This window comes from Mus pahari, chromosome 3, assembly GCF_900095145.1.
Source record: "Mus pahari chromosome 3, PAHARI_EIJ_v1.1, whole genome shotgun sequence".
In the NCBI taxonomy this organism is placed as follows: Eukaryota; Metazoa; Chordata; class Mammalia; order Rodentia; family Muridae; genus Mus; species Mus pahari.
The window spans coordinates 125,167,593-125,186,584 of record NC_034592.1 but is presented as its reverse complement, the minus strand read 5'-3'; positions in this window follow the sequence as shown (position 1 = coordinate 125,186,584).

The following is an 18,992-nucleotide window of genomic DNA, read 5'->3' as shown; positions in this document are numbered from 1 at the left end:
CTGGTCCTCTGGATGAGTGCGAAGCATTCTTAACTGCTGAGCCATCTCTCCAATCCTGAGATCCTGAATTCTTCTGTCCTTTCATCATGTATTGTGCATTTACCCAGGGCCTATTATGTGTAAAGTGCATTGCTTTGTGCTGTGGAAAGATGAGAAGTAAGCATTCTCTTTCCTGTTTCTTAGAGTTGACTTAAGAGATTAAGGATTTCATAAGGGTGAATCCCTGTTTGCCCAGGGTGATCCCTGTTTGCTACTTGGATGCCTTATGGGCAGGAATAGTGGGATAGCTCTTTTGACTTTGCTGGCTTGGTACTGCATCTCTTGGTTCTTAGGTTTTTGATTCTTGAAGATGCTTATTTCTGACTCTCTATACCAGATTTAGAAATTTTTGTTGTATTATATCGATGCAGAAAGATTACACCATCCTGAAGAAGTCTCATTGAGCCCTCGGTCCTCTCCCCCAAAGAGCGATTAAAATTATGACTTCCCACAGCTTAACTTATGTGCCTTATATTTTATCTTATTTATTATTTTATTTTGTTACTCAGGTTAGACTCAAGTGCAGGGCTCAAGCATTCTGATTTTGCTTTAAATAGGCATGCTTATGAGGATGATCCTGTAGTTTATATATAAATTACACATTGTCTATGCTCATCATTGCAGACTATCCCAGCTTGTGAATACACCATGATTTATATCGCTTTTCTATTGTTGCTGGGCAGTTGGATGGTTTCCAGTTGGAGCATATTATGAACAGTTCTGTAGTCATTCTATTATACATACACGAGTACAGTTCTGTAGGTATGTGCTCTGGAGTGACATTTTTGGGTCATAGGGCCTGTGTGTATGTTCTGCATCAGTAGGTGCCAAATTGAATGATACTCTCACCAAAAACCTGCTAGAAGTATTTCAGCAGATGAAAGAATTCCTGTGTGTCCTTGGTAGCATTTGGTTTTCTGCATTGGCATTTTAGCTATTCAATGGGGGCAGGCTAGGTCTTTCCATTTTTTCTGTAATTATTTTAATCTCTCAAGCAAAAACATGAACATTTCATGTGAATGTTTTATAATTACCTAACATTGTCGATACTATAAACATCTATATTTTGCACAATTTTTGACCATTGTGCATTGAAGTTATGACTCATGTAGAGAGTGGCCTTTGGCATTATATGATTGGAATACACTGAGCACTCCACCCTCCGGCTCACTTGTTAGGAGGCAGTTCCATCATGCCAGTCTTGCAAGATGTGGTTCATCCCTCCTGAATGCTTTCCCCGTCAGGTTCTACTGCCTCATTATCTTCCTGACATTCTCATTTTCACCCCATTTTTTTTTCTGCTTGATTGCCATAATCCTTTCTATCTTCTCCTTTAACTTACAAAGCAATAAGTAGTTCTTTCCTTTCTGTTTTCATTGACTCTGTGGACATACTTCTCAGTCCTTCAGAGGACACTGGGTGTGCATTCCTAAGTATTCTCCTGTTGTTCCTAAGCATGGACTTGCACTTAGAAGTGAGATCATGGTTAAAAGGGTGAGATCTGAGATTTCTATGGGTCAGATGCCAGCTTTGCTATGTGCCAACTTTTTAACCACAGGAATCATTTACCTTCTATAAGCCCCAATCTCCCTGCCTATAAAGTGGAGTGAATATTAACTGTGTCTTGGCTTTGTTGGAGAGTTAGAGTCTACCTTAGCTTCATGCCTGTTGAGTGGGTGTTACTGTCATGGGACTCACGTCTTTTACCCCTGAATCTTGACTACATGGAAGTCCCTTGCCCTGCCCTGCCAGCTCCTTCCTTCCTCAAATATTTATGTGTCTATCTGATCCTGGGTCAAAATGGTACTGATAGCTGTTGCAGTTAATCTCCAACCCAAATATGCCCTGGCAATGAAAACACGACTCAATTAATATGAATACATGCTGTGCGCCTAGATTGGGCAGATCTACTGCTACACTACCATCTTCTCCATCTATGAGACCCCTTATAACTTGTGGATTCTCCAGGCCATGTGCTTCTGCTCTGCTTTTCTTCTTCTTCCTCCTCCTCTGCATCCTCTCCCACTTCCGTTTTCTCCTTCTTGTCTTTCTCTTGCACCTTCTGCTCCACCTTCCCTTTTATCTGTCCAATCATCAGTTCTCCTTTATTTTACAATTAAGGTGGGAAGCAGGTTTACAGGAAATCACCTGAGTGCTGACTCATTCCTTGTTTGCAGCCATTCACAAGAGAACAGAATTAACATCAAATATAATTCGCCCCAGGGTTATCCAAAACAGATAGTGAACAAAGTCCTTGTCTTCAGAAGATAAAATTTAGTTTGAATGATAAGAAACCAGGCATCAACCCTACTTCTTCATTAACTATTGTCCTATGTGTCTAGAACTAAAGGCATGGTATTCTTAGTGTCCAATAGGAAGATATGATGTAGTTGGAAAAAACTGCCTTAGAAACCCTTGTTACAGAGTCTAAATAATGGGAAAGACTGAATAGACATTCTGCCCAATGTAGAGTATGTAACAGATGATAATTATTGTTCCTTCAGTTGCTGTTCCCTCTTATTTATGAAGGTTATGCTCAAGACTGCTTAACAGATATCCTCAAGAAGCCATGCATCCTAGCATTCATGCCTCTTTGCTCTTCTTCCACAATAACCCTGGGCTTGTCACATGACTTTCTATAACCAATAGGATATGAGCCTGTAGCCCAAGCAGAAGCTCTTAGTCTACCATGAAGACTCTTTTTCGGTTGTTTTTCTGACTTTGTATGATAGCTTGTATAGAGTAAATTCCAAAAGGCTATGAGACTCTACAGAAAGAAACAAACAAGCATTCAGACAAGTCTAACCAATCCCTCACAGTCCAGCCACAGGCACAGGAAATGGGAGTGGATTTGTCTTGCTTCATCAGGTCTTCAGTTAAGGCTAGGGGGACACTAGCACACAGACAGAGCCCTTGTGCCAGTATCCTGCCTAAACAGTAGAATCCTGACAGCAAGTCTTTCAAGACATTAAGTGCTAGAGTAGTTATTTTATCTAGAAATGGGTACCTGAATCATAAAGCTCATTTGTCCTATCCGATTTGGATTCCTCTTGTGCATTAAAGCAAAACAAAACAAAACAAAACAAAACAAAACAAAACAAAAAACAAAGACAAAAAACCAAAAAACCACAGGGTGGACTAAATCCTTTCTCTAAACATTGCTCAGTTAGTCTGTGGCATCTGAGCCTCATGCCTGTGAACTCCCTGAAGTCTGATCCTATCCCTTTATCATTTGTGAGCATATGCTTTTTCCTGGGGCTATGACTTAATGGCTTTCACTGCACTACTCCCCAAAGTATCTGTGTTTCCTCAAAATGATAAAGTAGTTCAGAAGAAAACAAGATACTTAATATATTCTTTTTAAAAATGGTTTATCTGGAGAGTGATGAGTAGGAAGAAAAAGAAAGCCATGGTACCTAACTCTACTGACTGGAATTTGGGTGGCCTCCAGAGTGCAGAGATGGTGTAATTGTTTCTCCTGAAGACTGCTTTCCACAACGGTAAACATAGAACTCTATTGCCAAATAAGTTATTTCTCTTCCTGTGTTGCAGAGTGTATTACACTTTGAATCTTTTCAACTTGGGGCCAGCATCCCCCATGTTTTCCCTAAAGACAAGTGAGATTATGCAATAAATAGTAGAGTAAATAATAAAATTCAGGATCGTCTTACTGCTAGCATTTGTGGGGTGCCTGGCAGCAGTTGAAATGTATGTTCCCATGTGACACATAAATAGCTTAACTATTTAAATTAGATTAACAAGGTCTTGAGTGAAATATGGCATGTTGTTAATACATTGTCAGACCCAACTTTGCATTTAGACTATTCAGGTGAGTCTCTATTTTGGTTTGAGACAATGTGGAGGGTGGCCCATGACTCCTGCACCATGTCCTGTGTCTCCTGTGACCCTTGTATGTGGTCCTGTCCCAGAAATCAACTTGTTCTTCTTGTATTTCCTTACCTACTTCTGCCCTACACTGGAACCAATCACATGACAAAGCCCCACCCACACTCTCCAGCCATCATCCATCATTTACAACCTCCTCAGGTCTAGTAGAGCACAGTAGAGCAACACAGCTTGTTTTTACAAGGATAGACGCTTTGGCAGTCAGTCAGAACTTATGATCTATGGTAGGTTTCTCCTGGAAGTTTCTTCCATACTACTGTGACCGGAGTCATTAAGTGGTATATTGAACTAGAGATAGTATGGTGTGCTCTGTACTATGTTTTATGTTTTCCATTTTATTTTTTAACAGCAAGTACTCCTTTAAAAAAAAAAAAGATTTAGTTTATGTATGTGAGTACACTGTTGCTCGTTTCAGACACACCAAAAGAGGCCATCACATCCCATTACGGATGGTTGTGAGCCACCATGTGGTTGCTGGGAATTGAACTCAGGACCTCTGGAGGAGCAGTCAGTGCTCTTAATCACTGAGACATCTCTCCAGCCCATGTTTTCTGTTTTTCAACCTGAATATATATGGAGAAACTATCATAATAGTATCAGGACCACCTATGCTAACAGCTGTCTTGTTCTGGGACAGTTCAAGCCCATCATACCTGTCATGACAATGCTTTCATAGCAGCCTGGTGACTAAGCTCTCTTCCCTGTTTTAGAGATGAGGGAATTCAGATTCCTGGAATTGTAAAGTGATAATATTTTAAAACACAGCAAATCAGATTCCAGAATCTTTGCTCTGCACTGCTTTACAAGATTACCCTCTTGGAGCAAGCCTCAACTTTCTTAACTCACTGCAATGCTTTTTTTCTAGGTAAGACCTTCCTTTTGGATGCTTTTGAGATGGGTAGGTAAACATGCTTGAGTAGGTAAAGGTGCTTGCCGCCAAGACTGACGACCTGAGTTTGATCCTGCAAGTGGTCTCTGATCTTTAGACACTTGTGGCATGAACGTTTGTCTGTAAATGTGCACGCGTACACATACACAAGCAAGTATATGTGAAAATACATTTTCCAGTGATACAAAATCTATGTATGAGTGTCCTATAATGTGGAAAAGTGTGGTCCACACTAGGAAGGCTGTCCCCATGTATGTGGCACCACTTGAAAGAAATTGACATTATGAATGAATTCTCCTTTCTTCCCATTTATTAGCACAATAAGAATACGTTGGTTTCTTTTAGTTAGAAGGAAATCAGGTATGAGATAGAGGAATTGGAAACGATGAAAAACAATGCATTGATTTCAAAAAGTTAGGGATCCAATGTGTTATTTTCATACATGTGTACAGAACGATAGACCCAGTGACCTTCTGGTGCTGGGGCTGGGATGTAGCTCAAGGCCAGGGAAAATGAGGAACAGCATGGAGATGGAAGAGGATATTGGATGGTTGTGCAAAGCCTTGCTTTTGGGAGGAAGAAATTGATGGAAAGTCACTTGTGAACAGCCACACCCTTTCTTAGTAGTGGCATGATCCAGTCTAAAGCACAGGGACACCATGGGAGAAGTTTTTTTTTTTTTTTCTCTTCATGCTGCTATCAACTCCGAATTGACAGCTGCCAGCCACCTGTGCTTCACTGAAGGACTGACATATTTCCACTTGGAGTAGGCGGGTGTCTGCAGTGCTATCTCTTCTAAAAAATCTCCGATGCTTCTGGCTTGGGGCGGAGGTGCAATTTATGGAAATTAATCTAGTGTTGTGATAAACTTAGCTGTCATTGGTCACATCCAATGACAGGTGACAATTTTATTCTGAGAAAACCTAACTCCACAGTGAGGAAGGGAAAGAGTTTTAATGACAGTTATCTTCCTTCAAGAGGAAAAGAAAGGAATCCCATTTTAAGAGAGGTTGGAGAGAGTCCAAGAGTTTGGATATTTTTCTCTAAATCTTTTTGAGGTGGGGAAGGTGGCCTTTGTACTTATATAGGCATCTCAGAATAAATATATCTCCTCTGTCCTAACACATTTCCTTTCTGTATTGAGACAATACAGAGCCTAGAAAATGAAGAGTAAGATTCAAATATTTTCAGTCACAATTTCTATATCAGTTGAGCATTCCTGTATAAATGCTCTAGCCAGACACACTTTTAATCATCTGTTAACCTAATATTGATATAATAATTAGCCAATGGCCAGTGACAATAGAAATATAATAGTTAGGTGATGGTAGGGTTGAATGAAGGAATTAGGAAAAAGGAACACCCTTAAGCTAGGCTTAGAAATTTCAGGGGGACCCTGGGCAAATATCATTGCTAAAACTACATCCAACTTCTCTAGTAATTCTGGTACAATATTGGACAACTTTAAAGGTTCATATCCACCCCACCTCACCACCCCTGCAATCATATCTCAGCCAGATGTGACACCTCACAGATTGTATTCATACTTTTTTCCTGCTCTCCTCAGAGAAACAAAAGGGCAGTGGAATTGCCATCCCCAAGAAAGAAGCAATGGCCAAAAGGCATTTTCCCCTACGTCTTTTAACTATCCTGACTGTTATCTCTTGCTGTGAAGAGGCTCCATGACCAAAGCAACTCTTATAAAGGACAACATTTCATTGGGGCTGGCTAACTGGTTCAGAGGTTCAGTCCATTATCATCATGCAGAGAGCATGGCAGCATCCAGGCAGATGTGGGGCTGGAGGAGTTCAAAGTTCTACATCTTGATCCAAGACAAACAGAAGACTGGCTTGCAGGCAGCTCAGAGGAGAGTCTCAAAGCCCATCCCCACAGTGACACACTTCCTCCAACAAGGCCACACCTCCTAATTGTGCCATTCCCTGGGCCAAACATATTCAAACCACCACAATGGTTCTATCATTTAGAGGCTGCCTTCTGTACAGTAGTGAGCCTTTTTCCTCCCTCCTCTTTCTCCTTCTCTCATCTTTCTCCTCTTCTTCCTCTTCTTCCTCCTTCATCTCTTGTTCCTCATCTTCCTTTATTGTGTGCTTTCTAAGCACTGGCATATTGTATAGATTTTGTTTTTCATTCTTCAAGAACTTATAAGGATAATTACAAGTATGCTCATTAGAGATGATGTTTCAGAAGGCTAGGTCCTTCTGCAAATGAACCCAGCCACTAAGTCACTGTGATGGTAAAAGACAGAGTAAAAAATTATTTAAGCCCCTAGACCCATGTCCAAAATAGCCCCATTGTTCCAGGATGCCAGGTGTTTGTGTTTTTTTGCCTGGTGTTTGCAGGTTTTGCCTTTCTATAGCCCAATGCCAGGTGTTTGCAGTTTTTGTGTATAGCCCAATGCCAGGTGTTTGCAATTTTTGTATCTTTATAAACCCCTTACTCCTTGAGCTTGTTGTGGACTCCTCTACCCCTTCTTGGGATATGAGTCGTCCCCAGTGCACTGGTTCCCCACCCCCCACCCCCCTGAATAAACCTCTTGCAGTTTGCATCAGGACCATTTCTCGTGAGTGATTTGGGGTGTCGCCTCTCCTGAGTCAGAACGTGGGGGGAGTCCTCACGTTGTGGGTCTTTCAATGGCAATCACGTTTGTGGTGAGTAATGTATTAGCTTCCTGTTCCTCTAATGAAATATCTGAAACAATTAACTTATAAAGAAGAAAAACTTTAGGGCCGATAGCTTTAGAGTCTCCAGTTTGTAAACTGGAGAAGGTGCTGTGTGACCTCTCACAAAGCGGCATCTTGTGGTGAAAGTTTTGGTGGGAAAGCAGTCTAGCACCACAGGGAAACAGGAAATGGCCAGTGCTCCACATCCAGCGCCAGTGCCTGCAAACACCATGAGCATGTCCAGGCATCACCCTCAAGTTTTCAGCTCCCAAAGGTACCCTTTAGGGAAACAAGACTTTACACATGAACCCTTTAGAAATATTTGCTCAAACCATAGAACACAAGCACGTTTATTTGCTGGGGTCAGGAATTGGCTACTCTGGGTAGTTAAGGTAAGTTTCCCACGTTGATTAAAATTACAGGGTCAAGAGGTCTTCTCCAGCAAAAACGAGGTTTTTCTCCACTAAAGAGAAACTCATAGACACTTACGACCATAGGTGCGAGTCTAAGAGGACATTAGTAAACAGAGTTGGTAAGGAGCGGTGGGGGGGGGGGGGCATACAAAGCACAAGACAACCATGCCCCTGGAAGTTTACAAAGCTCCGTTAAGTGCTACTTCACATAGAGGTCACCCAGAATCCAAACCCCTTTGAACTTAAATTTATATCAAAGTGATTAATTTAAACAATTAGCTTCTCAAGGCAGGTCAGATATCACTGAACAAATGAACTTCACATAAAATAGTCAAATATGCCCACAAGGACACATTTACATGAGTGCCTGTTGACAAGTTTATTTAAAACATATTAAAAGAGCAAAATATGGGAGGCAAAGGAAAACATTCCAAGAAGGATTAATCATTAGGCAAACTTGCTCCCATAATTGATTCAAGACGCTCAGTGATGTGAGACAATTTGGAGGCTGAGGTAGGAATATCATGAGTCCAAGTTTGTCCTGGGCTATGAGGTGAGTTTCAGGCTAGCCTGAGCTATATCATATGGTCATATTTTTTATAAACCAAGTAAACACAAAAATAAATAAAATGAGTTCACCCAAATCCAGTGCCATGTGACATTGGAATGGTACAGAACATTGCATTATGATGACGATTTAGGAATTATAGTCCGTGTTGGATCGGATTGCCTGTAAAATTATATCCTAAGTTTTTCATTCCATTGCAAGGTGGATAATATTTCTCTAAGCACATTCCAAGGCAGAGAGACTAAGTTTTGAGAGAAAAATACATTAATTCATCCCTCCCCTCCCCCACCCTTCCAGATAGGAGAGTAGGTGCTTGGCTGAGGTTTGAGCTAAAGGGTTGGGGTCATGGACATTTGGGATTACTCAGCGGGAGGGAAGATTATGAAGTGGTCCTTGGCAGCAGCTACACTGAAAGACCTGGCACAAAGGGTAATCTGAAAGCTAATTCTTGGGAATAATCCATGCCCTTGTGGCAGCATCATTTAAGGAAGTCGAGAATAAAAAACAAATGTTATTCTTCAAGCACCTAAAGGTCAGCTTTGTTGTGTCTTTTCAGATGCAAAGATGATCCTCAAAGCCGCACAGCTGGATCCTGGTTACAATCTGATGGGAGATGAGTATCGAGATGTTTGCTAACATTTTAAACTTTGAATTGCTTTTTTTTTTTTTTTTTTCTTTCATGCCCAGAGCACTTGTGAGGGAAAAGTCACAGGGAAACCATCATGGTGAACTTCCATTAACCTTAGAGTGAGTGTGTACTTGTGGGATTCTTACCAACAAAGGAACCATGAAGTAGAGTTCCTGACCCCCTGGCCTTTAGACAAATAATTGGAGCTAGCTGCTGTGTCATTTTTTTTTTTCTCTCTTATTTCATTAAGTCAAAAGGCAGAGAGGTCTAGAAATTTTCTATTAAATTTGATTTCAAATATTTGATTTTAAAAATAAAAACCTTGAAAGATATGAAGATTACTTCCCTTAAAAGACAATTGACTGGACCTGAGAAGTGACTGACACTCCTTACAGTAGGACATGAACTGTGTGACTTCCAGCAGGTTATGAACCCTTCAGCCTTCAGTATAGCTTCTCCAGGTCCAGGACTTTGTGCTAGGCCTCTATAGGCTCCATACTGCTGAGAGTTAGACACCACGAATAGGATAGTCCCTTACCAGGCAAAGCAAATTCTGAGTACGGAGCATAAATGCCTTCCTCTCGGGATATTATTGAGTAAGTGAGAAACATGGATCTCCAGTAATTAAACCTGAGACCAGCACTCTTGCCCAATGTCTGTGGAAGAAGAAGGCAGTAGGTGGATGCTGGGACTGAGGGAGGAAGCAGCTTTCATGAAGTCTAACACTCTGTGGGGGAAATGATAAAGTGAGAGCCAGCTAGGAAATATACATATATGAATATTTGATGCAGTGCTAACAAAGCAGCAAATAGGATGAGAGAGGATGATAAATAAAGGTAAGAAATAATAAAGGTTCTTGTGAATCATGTGCAAATCAAGCCAGCCATCTTTGGGACCATTACACAGTGTGAGGATGAGAAATAAATGACATAGCAGGCTGTGAATGCTGTGCATTGAATTAAAATTTTTTTCCTTTAGCATTTATGAGAAAGCTAAGACACCTTTTAGAACCTCCTTTGTTTGCCTTTTGTGGGTTAGAAGAGAAGGCAGAAGAGGACAAAAAAATGAGGGTAGGAACAGGAAAGTAAGAGGTCTCTGGTAGCATCATAAGCCAGTGTGACATGGGCACCAGGAGAAAGCCAGTGTTTCCTAGAAACACCAGCTCCCTCCTGTGTTGGGGGTAAGTATCAGGGGAGCTCAGCTACTAACCCAGCAGGCCCCTGAATCCTGTTCCTCTATCTCAAAGAGAGTTAAAGTCCCTCTGAAAGTAGGAAGCATTCCCCAGGCACAACCAAGATGTAAGCAAGCCTCTCTCCAGAAGGCAGCCCCAGGGGGAGAGCCTTCTCCTGCAGGGCTTTAAGCCCTCACATATCAGCATGTTCCTCCAACAGGAGTAATTCTATGTTTAATCATTTGGGACCTGGAAAATTCTTCTGAGAAGATTGTGTGACAGTCACAGTGCTTAAAGTAAGAGAGTGCTTAGATGGTGTTACTGAATGCAAAAGATACATAGATGAATTGAGTTGTTATAATATTATTTTAGCTCCATGTGAAGAGGGTAAAGGCTAAAGGTTTCTTGGGCTAAAAAGAACTTGCAACTACCTGCAAGGGAACAAGACAAAAGGTCTTTTGGGTCTCTGAAGTCACATATAACTAACCAACCCAGCTATTCTGGAAGATTGGGGGTGGGAAATGACTAAAGTAATTCATTAATTTGTTTATTGATTTACTTCTTTGAACTATGTCCTTCCAGGTGTACTGCCAATTTCTTACTTCTGTTTCCAGCTTAGTGGGCCGCATACATCCTACCTTTGAAATAGCTCTACATCTGTCACCCATTTCCAGTGTCAGCATTCTTCCTTCCACATCCCAGCCACTGTCCTCTTTTTCTCCAAAAGCAAATCTTTCCTCGAAGTCCCTCAAGAACTGATTATGGCTCACCCAATAAAAATTAAACAACCTTGCATAAGCAAGTGTCCTTTCTATACCCAAATGCTGTACATTTACTAGAAGTGGTGCATTAATTCGTGACTATGAGGTTTTGTTCTTTATGGACCACCTACCTATTTAACACTTCTTCCAAAAATTTATACATCCCCCGGGGGGGGGGGAACTAATGGAGAGCCATGTTCTTCAAGTGTAAATATTTTTAAAATAACCAGTCTAATTGTTAAAATATGTTCTATCCTTCTCTCTTGACAAATACACCTTCTTGGTGATCTAGAAAGGCAGATTTCCTTTAGAGTCCTGATTTTTTGAGTTCCTCTCTATAATATACCAAAGAAGACCTTAGCTGCATAAATGTTGTACACCCAGATTCAACATGTGTTACAGTCCTGACTGTGGGTAGGTGGGTAGTGGTAGTGATTATGGTTTGTATATGCTTGGTCCAAGGAGTGTCACAATTGCAAGGCATGGCTCTTTTGGAGTAGGTATGTCACTATGAATGTGGGCTTTAAGACCCTCATTCAAGTTGCCTGGAAGCCAGTATTCTGCTAGAAGCCTTCAGGTGAATATGTAGAACTCTCAGCTCCTTCCTCCTGCACCATGCCTGCCTGGATGCTGCCATGCTCCTGTCTTGATGAGAACAGACTGAACCTCCGAACCTGTAAGCCAGCCCAAATTAAATGTTGTGCTTATAAGAGTTGCCTTGGTCATGGTGTCTGTTCACAGCACGAATCCAGTCTGTTAGTCTATGTCTTTTTATTGGGGAATTGAGTCCATTGATGTTAAGAGATATTAAGGACAATGATTGTTACTTTCTGTTATTTTTGTTGTTAGAAACAGAATTATGTTTGTGTGGCTATCTTCTTTTAGGTTTGTTGAAAAATTACTTTTTTTGTTTTTTTTCTAGGGTGTAGTTTCCCTCCTTGTGTTGGTGTTTTCCATTTATTATCCCTTGTAGTGCTGGATTTATGGAAAGATATTGTATAAATTTAGTTTTGCCATGCAGTATCTTGGTTTCTCCATCTATGGTAATTGATAGTTTTGCTGGGTATAGTGGCTTGGGCTGGCATTTATGTTCTCTTAGGGTCTGTATGACATCTGCCCCGGATTTTCTAGCTTTCATAGTCTCTGGTGAGAAGTCTGGTGTAAGTCTGTCTATATATGTTACTTGACCTTTTTCCCTTACTGCTTTTAATATTTTTTCTTTGTTTAGTGCATTTTGGTGTTTTGATAATTATGTGACAGGAGGAATTTCTTTTCTGGTCCAGTCTCCATTTGGAATTCTGTAGGCTTCTTGTATGTTCATGGGCATCTATTTCTTTAGGTTAGGTAAGTTTTCTTCTCTAATTTTGTTGAAGATATTTATTGGCCCTTCAAGTTGGGAATCATAGTTCTCTTCTATACCCATTATCCTTAGGTTTGGTTTTCTCATTGTGTCTTGGATTTCCTGGATGTGTAGGGTTAGGAGCATTTTGCTTGTTTGCATTTTCTTTGACTCTTCTGTCAATGTTTTCTATGTTATCTTCTGCACCTGAGATTCTCTTCTATCTCTTGTATTCTGTTGGTGATGCTTGCATCTATGACTACTGATCTCTTTCCTAGGTTTTCTAACTCCAAGGTTGTCTCCCTTTGTAATTTCTTTATTGTTTCTATTTCTACTTTTAGATCTTGGATGGTTTTGTTCATTTCCTTTGCCTGTTTTATTGTGTTTTCCTATAATTCTTTAAGGGATTTTCGTGTTTCCTCTTTAAGGGCTTCTACCTGTTTACCTGTGTTCTGTATTTCTTTGAGGGATTTACTTATGTCCTTCTTAAAATTCTCTATCACCATCATGAGGAATGATTTTAGATCCAAATCTTGCTTTCTGGCATGATGATATATCCAGGATTTGCTATAGTGGGAGAATTGGATTCTGATGATGCCATGTAACCTTGGTTTCTGTTGCTTATGTTCTTATACTTGCCTCCTGACATCTGATTTTCTCTAGTGCTACCTGCCCTCACTATATCTGACTGGAACCTGTCCTTCCTGTGATCCTGGTTGTGTCAGAATTCCACATAGTTCAGCTGTCTCTGGGATCCTGGGATCCTGGGTATATCCCAACTCCTGGAAGTCAAGCTGCCTCTAGGTCCCTGAGATCCTGGTGTGACCAAGCTCCTGTGATCCTGTGATCCTGTGGTCCTGGGGTGTGTTAGAGTGCCTAGGAGTGGAGTTTCCTCTAGGTGTTGTGGTACTGGCTCTGGAGTTCATGCCCAAGGTCTACACAGGGGACTGGCCCAGACCAGAAGGAACTTGTGCCATTGGTCGGGTGGAGTACCTGGGAGCCTGGGTCCCACTGGTCCCAGTTATTCCTGGTGTTGGGGCAGATGTTGTGACCTTCTCACCTCTGATCCTATGATCCTGGGAGTGTTAGAGCACCTGGGAGTGAATCTTCCTTTGGGTGTTTTGGGACTGGTTGCAGAGTTCGGACCCAAGGTCTACTCAGGGCACCGGCACAGACCAGAAGGATTTCTGCACATTTTCACTCAAATCTCTGTCAGGTGTTGATCTTTGAGGAAAAATCTGTTCCAATCCCTGCTGGTATTCCTCTAAAGGTCACATATGATTTTCTTCTCACATCTGGGTATGTAGGAGGTAGATACACATGGTGGTGCTGATACCTGCAGGTCAGAGGACAACATTGTTGTTTTCCTCTCTCATTCTCTGACTTACTGTTTTGAGACAGTGGCTCTCATTGCATATGGAGCCCACTAATTCAGCTAGATGGGCTATCCAGCAATCCTCTGATATTCGTTTCCTTCTTTCCATTCAGCACTAAGCTTATACATAAGGTGCTAGGGCTGTAAATTCAGGTCTGCACTGAACATCTCCTCAGCCCTCTTCTCACTTCTTCCAGAAAATTTTCTCTAGTTGTAATTTTCTGTAACTTGACCATTATGCGTATACAGCATATTGCAAAATACTAATTTTATTCTTTCACAATTTTATACATGAATACAATGAATGAACTTGAATCAGAATTACTGCCTCTTACTTTCTTTTATCCTCCTATAATTCCCCCTGAGTCCTTCCCAAGACATCCCCCTCCTACTCTCTTGTCTTTTTGAGTTTATCTGAAGTTGCTTGCATGTACATGGGTATGGGATTTGTTCTGGATCGTGAGTAAGCTATCAGTGGCTACACTCCTGAAGAAAATAGGTATCTCTCCTTCAGCAGCTATTGATTACTAATAGTTCCTCATTTGGGTAGAATCATTAGCTCCTCACCAATACATGTTGTAATGCTGATTGACTCAGTCTTGTGCAGGTTCTCTTGAAGAAACCTCAACTACTATGATTTTCTGCATCAATGACCATGCCATATCCGGAAGATAGAATTTCACAGTACTTCTCCCTATCATAAGGGTCTTACATTCACTCTGGCCCCTCTCTTCCATGATTTTCCCTGACTCTCGTGGAGGGTTGTGTGACATATAGGCCCAATTATGGATGAACGCTCAAGAGTCACTTATTCTCAACAGTTTGACTTAATGAGTCTGCTCTAATCACTGTACACTGCAAGCAGAAGCTTCTCTGACTCATGCTTAGAGGAGCACTAATCTACGGGTGAAACTATAAATATTAAGAAAACAGATTTACAACGTGTTCATTTAGAAAACCACAGAAATAGTTGCCTACTAGGAGCTATGACAGCCCCATCCATGATTTTTGTTTCGCTTTGGTTTGTTTTAATTAGGTTTGTAGTATCAGACATGAATATTCCAGGAAGGTATGTCCTTCCTAGGAGTGGGCCTCAAAGCCAAATCAGAAAGTGGCTCATCAACACCACAACATTCATGCCACTGTTGCACCAGGAGGAACACCTTGCTTGGCAGACCAGTGTTCCATCATGCATGGCCCCCTGCTGTGTAAGAGCAGTGATGACTTTTTTTTTTTTTTTTTTTTTTTTTTTTTTTTTAGCAGTTGTCTTACTAAATGTTCTCTCTGATTTGGCAGTGTATGTTGGGTTTCTGAGATTAATTTAGGGAAACTCTTGGCTATTGTTGTTACAAACCTTCTTTTTCTTTCTCTTCCTTCTAAAATTCTCATCATGCATATGTGAAATAGTTTGTTCTTTGATTTGATATTTTAGCCTATTTCTTTATATTTCCCGATCCCTTTCTGTTCCATACTGAGAGATTTTCTATTGATGTATATTCATGTTTAGAGATTCTTTAATGACATGTGTCCTTTAAGACACCCCTTGTTTCAGTTATAGTATTTTTGATTTTTTAATACTTAATGTTGGCCTTAGGATTTCTGTCTCTCATCTGCTCTTACATGTCATCTATTGTGTTTTTAAAACTCCTTAGCATATGAATCATACTTATTTTACACTTCCAGTCTGTTTACTCTCTGGTTCAGATGCTTGCTCTTTCATTCCTTTCTTTCTCTCTCTCCCTCTTTCTCTGCGTGCGTGCGTGTGTGTGTGTGTGTGTGTGTGTGTGCACACGTGCGCGCGCACATGCCCTCACATGTGTGCAAATATTCTGCTATCTTTACTTGACAGCTAGGGATTGATGTATTGGGGAAAGTAACTGTTGGAAATGAGCCTTAAGTAATGTGGAGGCAATAGGAAGACAGAATATCCTAGTCTTTTATAATGAGCCAGCCTCAGGCTGCAAAGTTAAATGTTTCCATCTTTTTTATTATTGATCTTTCTTCTTAAATTAAATATAACATCTACTGCCTGTAGTTGGATATTTCTCTTCTCTCAGGGTAGATAGACTCTAAAAACACCCCAGCATTTTAGGCTTTGTCAAATGGTGTCTTCCGGGGCTGGGTCTTGTTGAAAATAGAAGCATGCTGGAATATATCAAAATCATTGCTTTCTCCTTCTCTTGCTAAAACTATGGAGATATTTTTCTGTAATGTTCTGGTAAATCTCTAAGAGGTGAAATTCACACAAATGTGGGGTTTGAACACTCATAACTGGATCCTCTTGTAAATTTTACCTCCCAGACTTGTTCATGCAGAGCCTCCAGCAATTCAATATTAAAAAGTTTGTATTTTCCCTTGCCTGCCATTGGTTCCCATGTCTATATCCTATGGATGGTAGTTTTCAGTCTCTCTAATTTTCAGGGCAGCAATTTGTCCTATACTCTCACTGCTCTTCTCAATTTAAGAAGCATGATTGATTATCTCATGAGCTTAGTTTTTCATTTCATACTACAATTGGACTATGACTTCTAAGATCTTTATATGTGTAATAAAAAAACAAAGTCTCATTTTTTTTTTCCCAAATCAACCAACATTTACCGTAATTCTTGACTCTGAGTTGGTTGAGATGTTTGTTCTTCCAGACTGAGCCACCTGGATTTGTCACTTCTGGGGTTCATCATGGGCTTCTAGGCTCCACTTGTAGGCAGCTAGGGAATCGTGTGATAACTGGAGTGATCTAAGGCAGATTCTGTCACACACCTGACAATTTGTTGCTAGTGACTAGAACAGCTAAGTTTTCTGCCAGGCTTGTAAGGGCTCATTTTTCCACGGTGATGTCAGAGTTTCAAATATAACTAGAGCAGTCAAGCTTCAAAGTAGACTATTTAATCTTCAATTTGTATCTTATATGTTAATATTCCATTGTTTCAAATTTTGTCACATAAATAAGAGATTAAGTAAGTGGAGAAAAGAAGCCTACCCTTTTGGCTGAAAGAACTATGTAATTATGGCCATTTTTAAAAACTGACTTTACCATTCATCAGACATGTATTCTCAAGACCTAGCATATTCTATAGGCTTATCTGTCAGAAAGGTGACATTTATCTCCATGGTTCGATTGCCAAAAGATATATTTGCTAAATAATACAGAACTAACTCTGTATCTAATAATGCTTGAAAGTGACAGGAAATGGATGACAGCCTTGTGTGGCAGAATCTGGAGCTGATTTTGAGATAGAATAGACACTCACCCAGTCACAGTTTAAACTAGAGAGTTCATGAAACAATATGGCTCCCATTGACTTATTCCAAGTGGGCAGCGGGCAAATGGAGGAAGCATCTGTGGTTCTCTAGGAAACTGTTTCAGACTATATTTCTGGAAAATTGTACAATCTGCTTAGCTGGAACCCACTATGATTCATGCCTAAAGGCTATGGAACTGGAAATATCACATTCCATTGTATTTCTAGACTAGAATACATCCTAAAGAAACATTGTGTCCCCAAATTTATGTAGCTTGGCCATACATTGCCTCTGATAAGATGAAGCCCACATAACCAGCTGAAGACACCACTCTGGCCCCAGAAAACCTGAGGTTGAGATTAGATTTCATCATAAACTTTCAGCATTATTCTTATGAAATCAGTGAAATAATCTACTTTACACTTCAAAATTTTCATATAACAGGTTGCAGTTGTGATAGCATCCACTCTATTGGTTATTTTGAATGCATGCATATCTAGAACACTTACAATTGGGTTGGCAGATGTAAGGCATTCAAAAAATACAAGTTTGATTTTTAATTACTCGTGAAGTAAAAGAAAGTTAGATGATATCTCCATAGTTAAACACCTGGATGAAGTTGATTATTTCTGTATAACACTTCATATTTTTTTTACATCAGCTGAATGTTTACTTAAGCATTCTTTTCTTCTTTGTGCAAGAGAAATGACTGTGAGATAGCCAATATCTTACACACTTAGTAGATCTAATAGATAATAATAGTCTTTTATGGTTGAAAAGAGACGACAGCAACTGAATCCACCCTGAATGTCATCCCCAGATTTTTCATTTTATATACTTTCTAAGTCTTCATCAAACGTCTCGAGGAGGACTGAAGTGATGACTCAGCAAATCAGAGCATGTGTTGCTCAAGCTTGAGGAACTGAGTTCAAATCCTCAGAACCATGCAAAATTCTATGTTTGCTTGCAGGTACATGTAACCCCACAACTATGGCGGACTAGAGAGAATTTCTAAAGCTTGTTGTTCAACTCTAGGTTCAGTGAGAGACCCTGCCTTTAGGGCTTAGGGTATAGAATGCTAGTGTACTTTCTATATACATGTGAGCATACCCAATACATACAAATAAGTAAATAAGCAAGTAAATAAATACTCTTAAAAGTTATGAAATTGCTGAAATGACTTTTAGATATGGAGTTTGTTTTCATTTTTGTTTTTGTTTTCTGTTGTTTGAGATAAGAACTTGCTCTACTGGCCTTAAATTTTAGTCCTCCTGTCCTAGTTTCTCAAGTTCCACTGAAATGAAAGGCCAGATTTTCAAATCTGGTCTGTCTCAGATTAACAAGGCAGTTTGGGGAATCTTAACATTTCCATGCTCCCATCTTAGCCGGAAGTGTGGAAACCCCACTGAGCAGTGCAGTCTGTGCTAAAAAGTTTTCCAGGGTTGGGGAAATAGAGGAAATTGGAAAGTGGGCAGGAGAATGTTGTGGTGAGTAATACAGCTACAGGGAGACACACCCAGTTTTTCGATGAAGCCGGCAAGGGTTGTGTTGGATTCTGAAAAATATCAAAGGAATTTTGTTGAATCTGGGGTCTCACAGACTGAGGTAACCAATGGTGTACAGGGAATTAAGCCTGGAAACAAGTTGGGAGCAATTAATTCTGACAAGCATTTGGAACCATTGGGGTATTGATAGTTGAAGTGTAATTTTGACTTGAGAAGAGTGTGGTGGGTTCAGTCATTTATTTTAATTATTTCCAGAATGTCTGTTGGCTCAGGACATTTTGTGACAGGATAGCAGATGGAACAGACACTCCTGTTAAATTCCCAGTTTTCCGCAATGCTGTGCACATTGGTCCTTTCATGCATTATACAAGATGGAGATTTTGTCTTCTCTCTCTCTCTCTCTCTCTCTCTCTCTCTCTCTCTCTCTCTCTCTCTCTCTCTGTGTGTGTGTGTGTGTGTGTGTGTGTGTGTGTG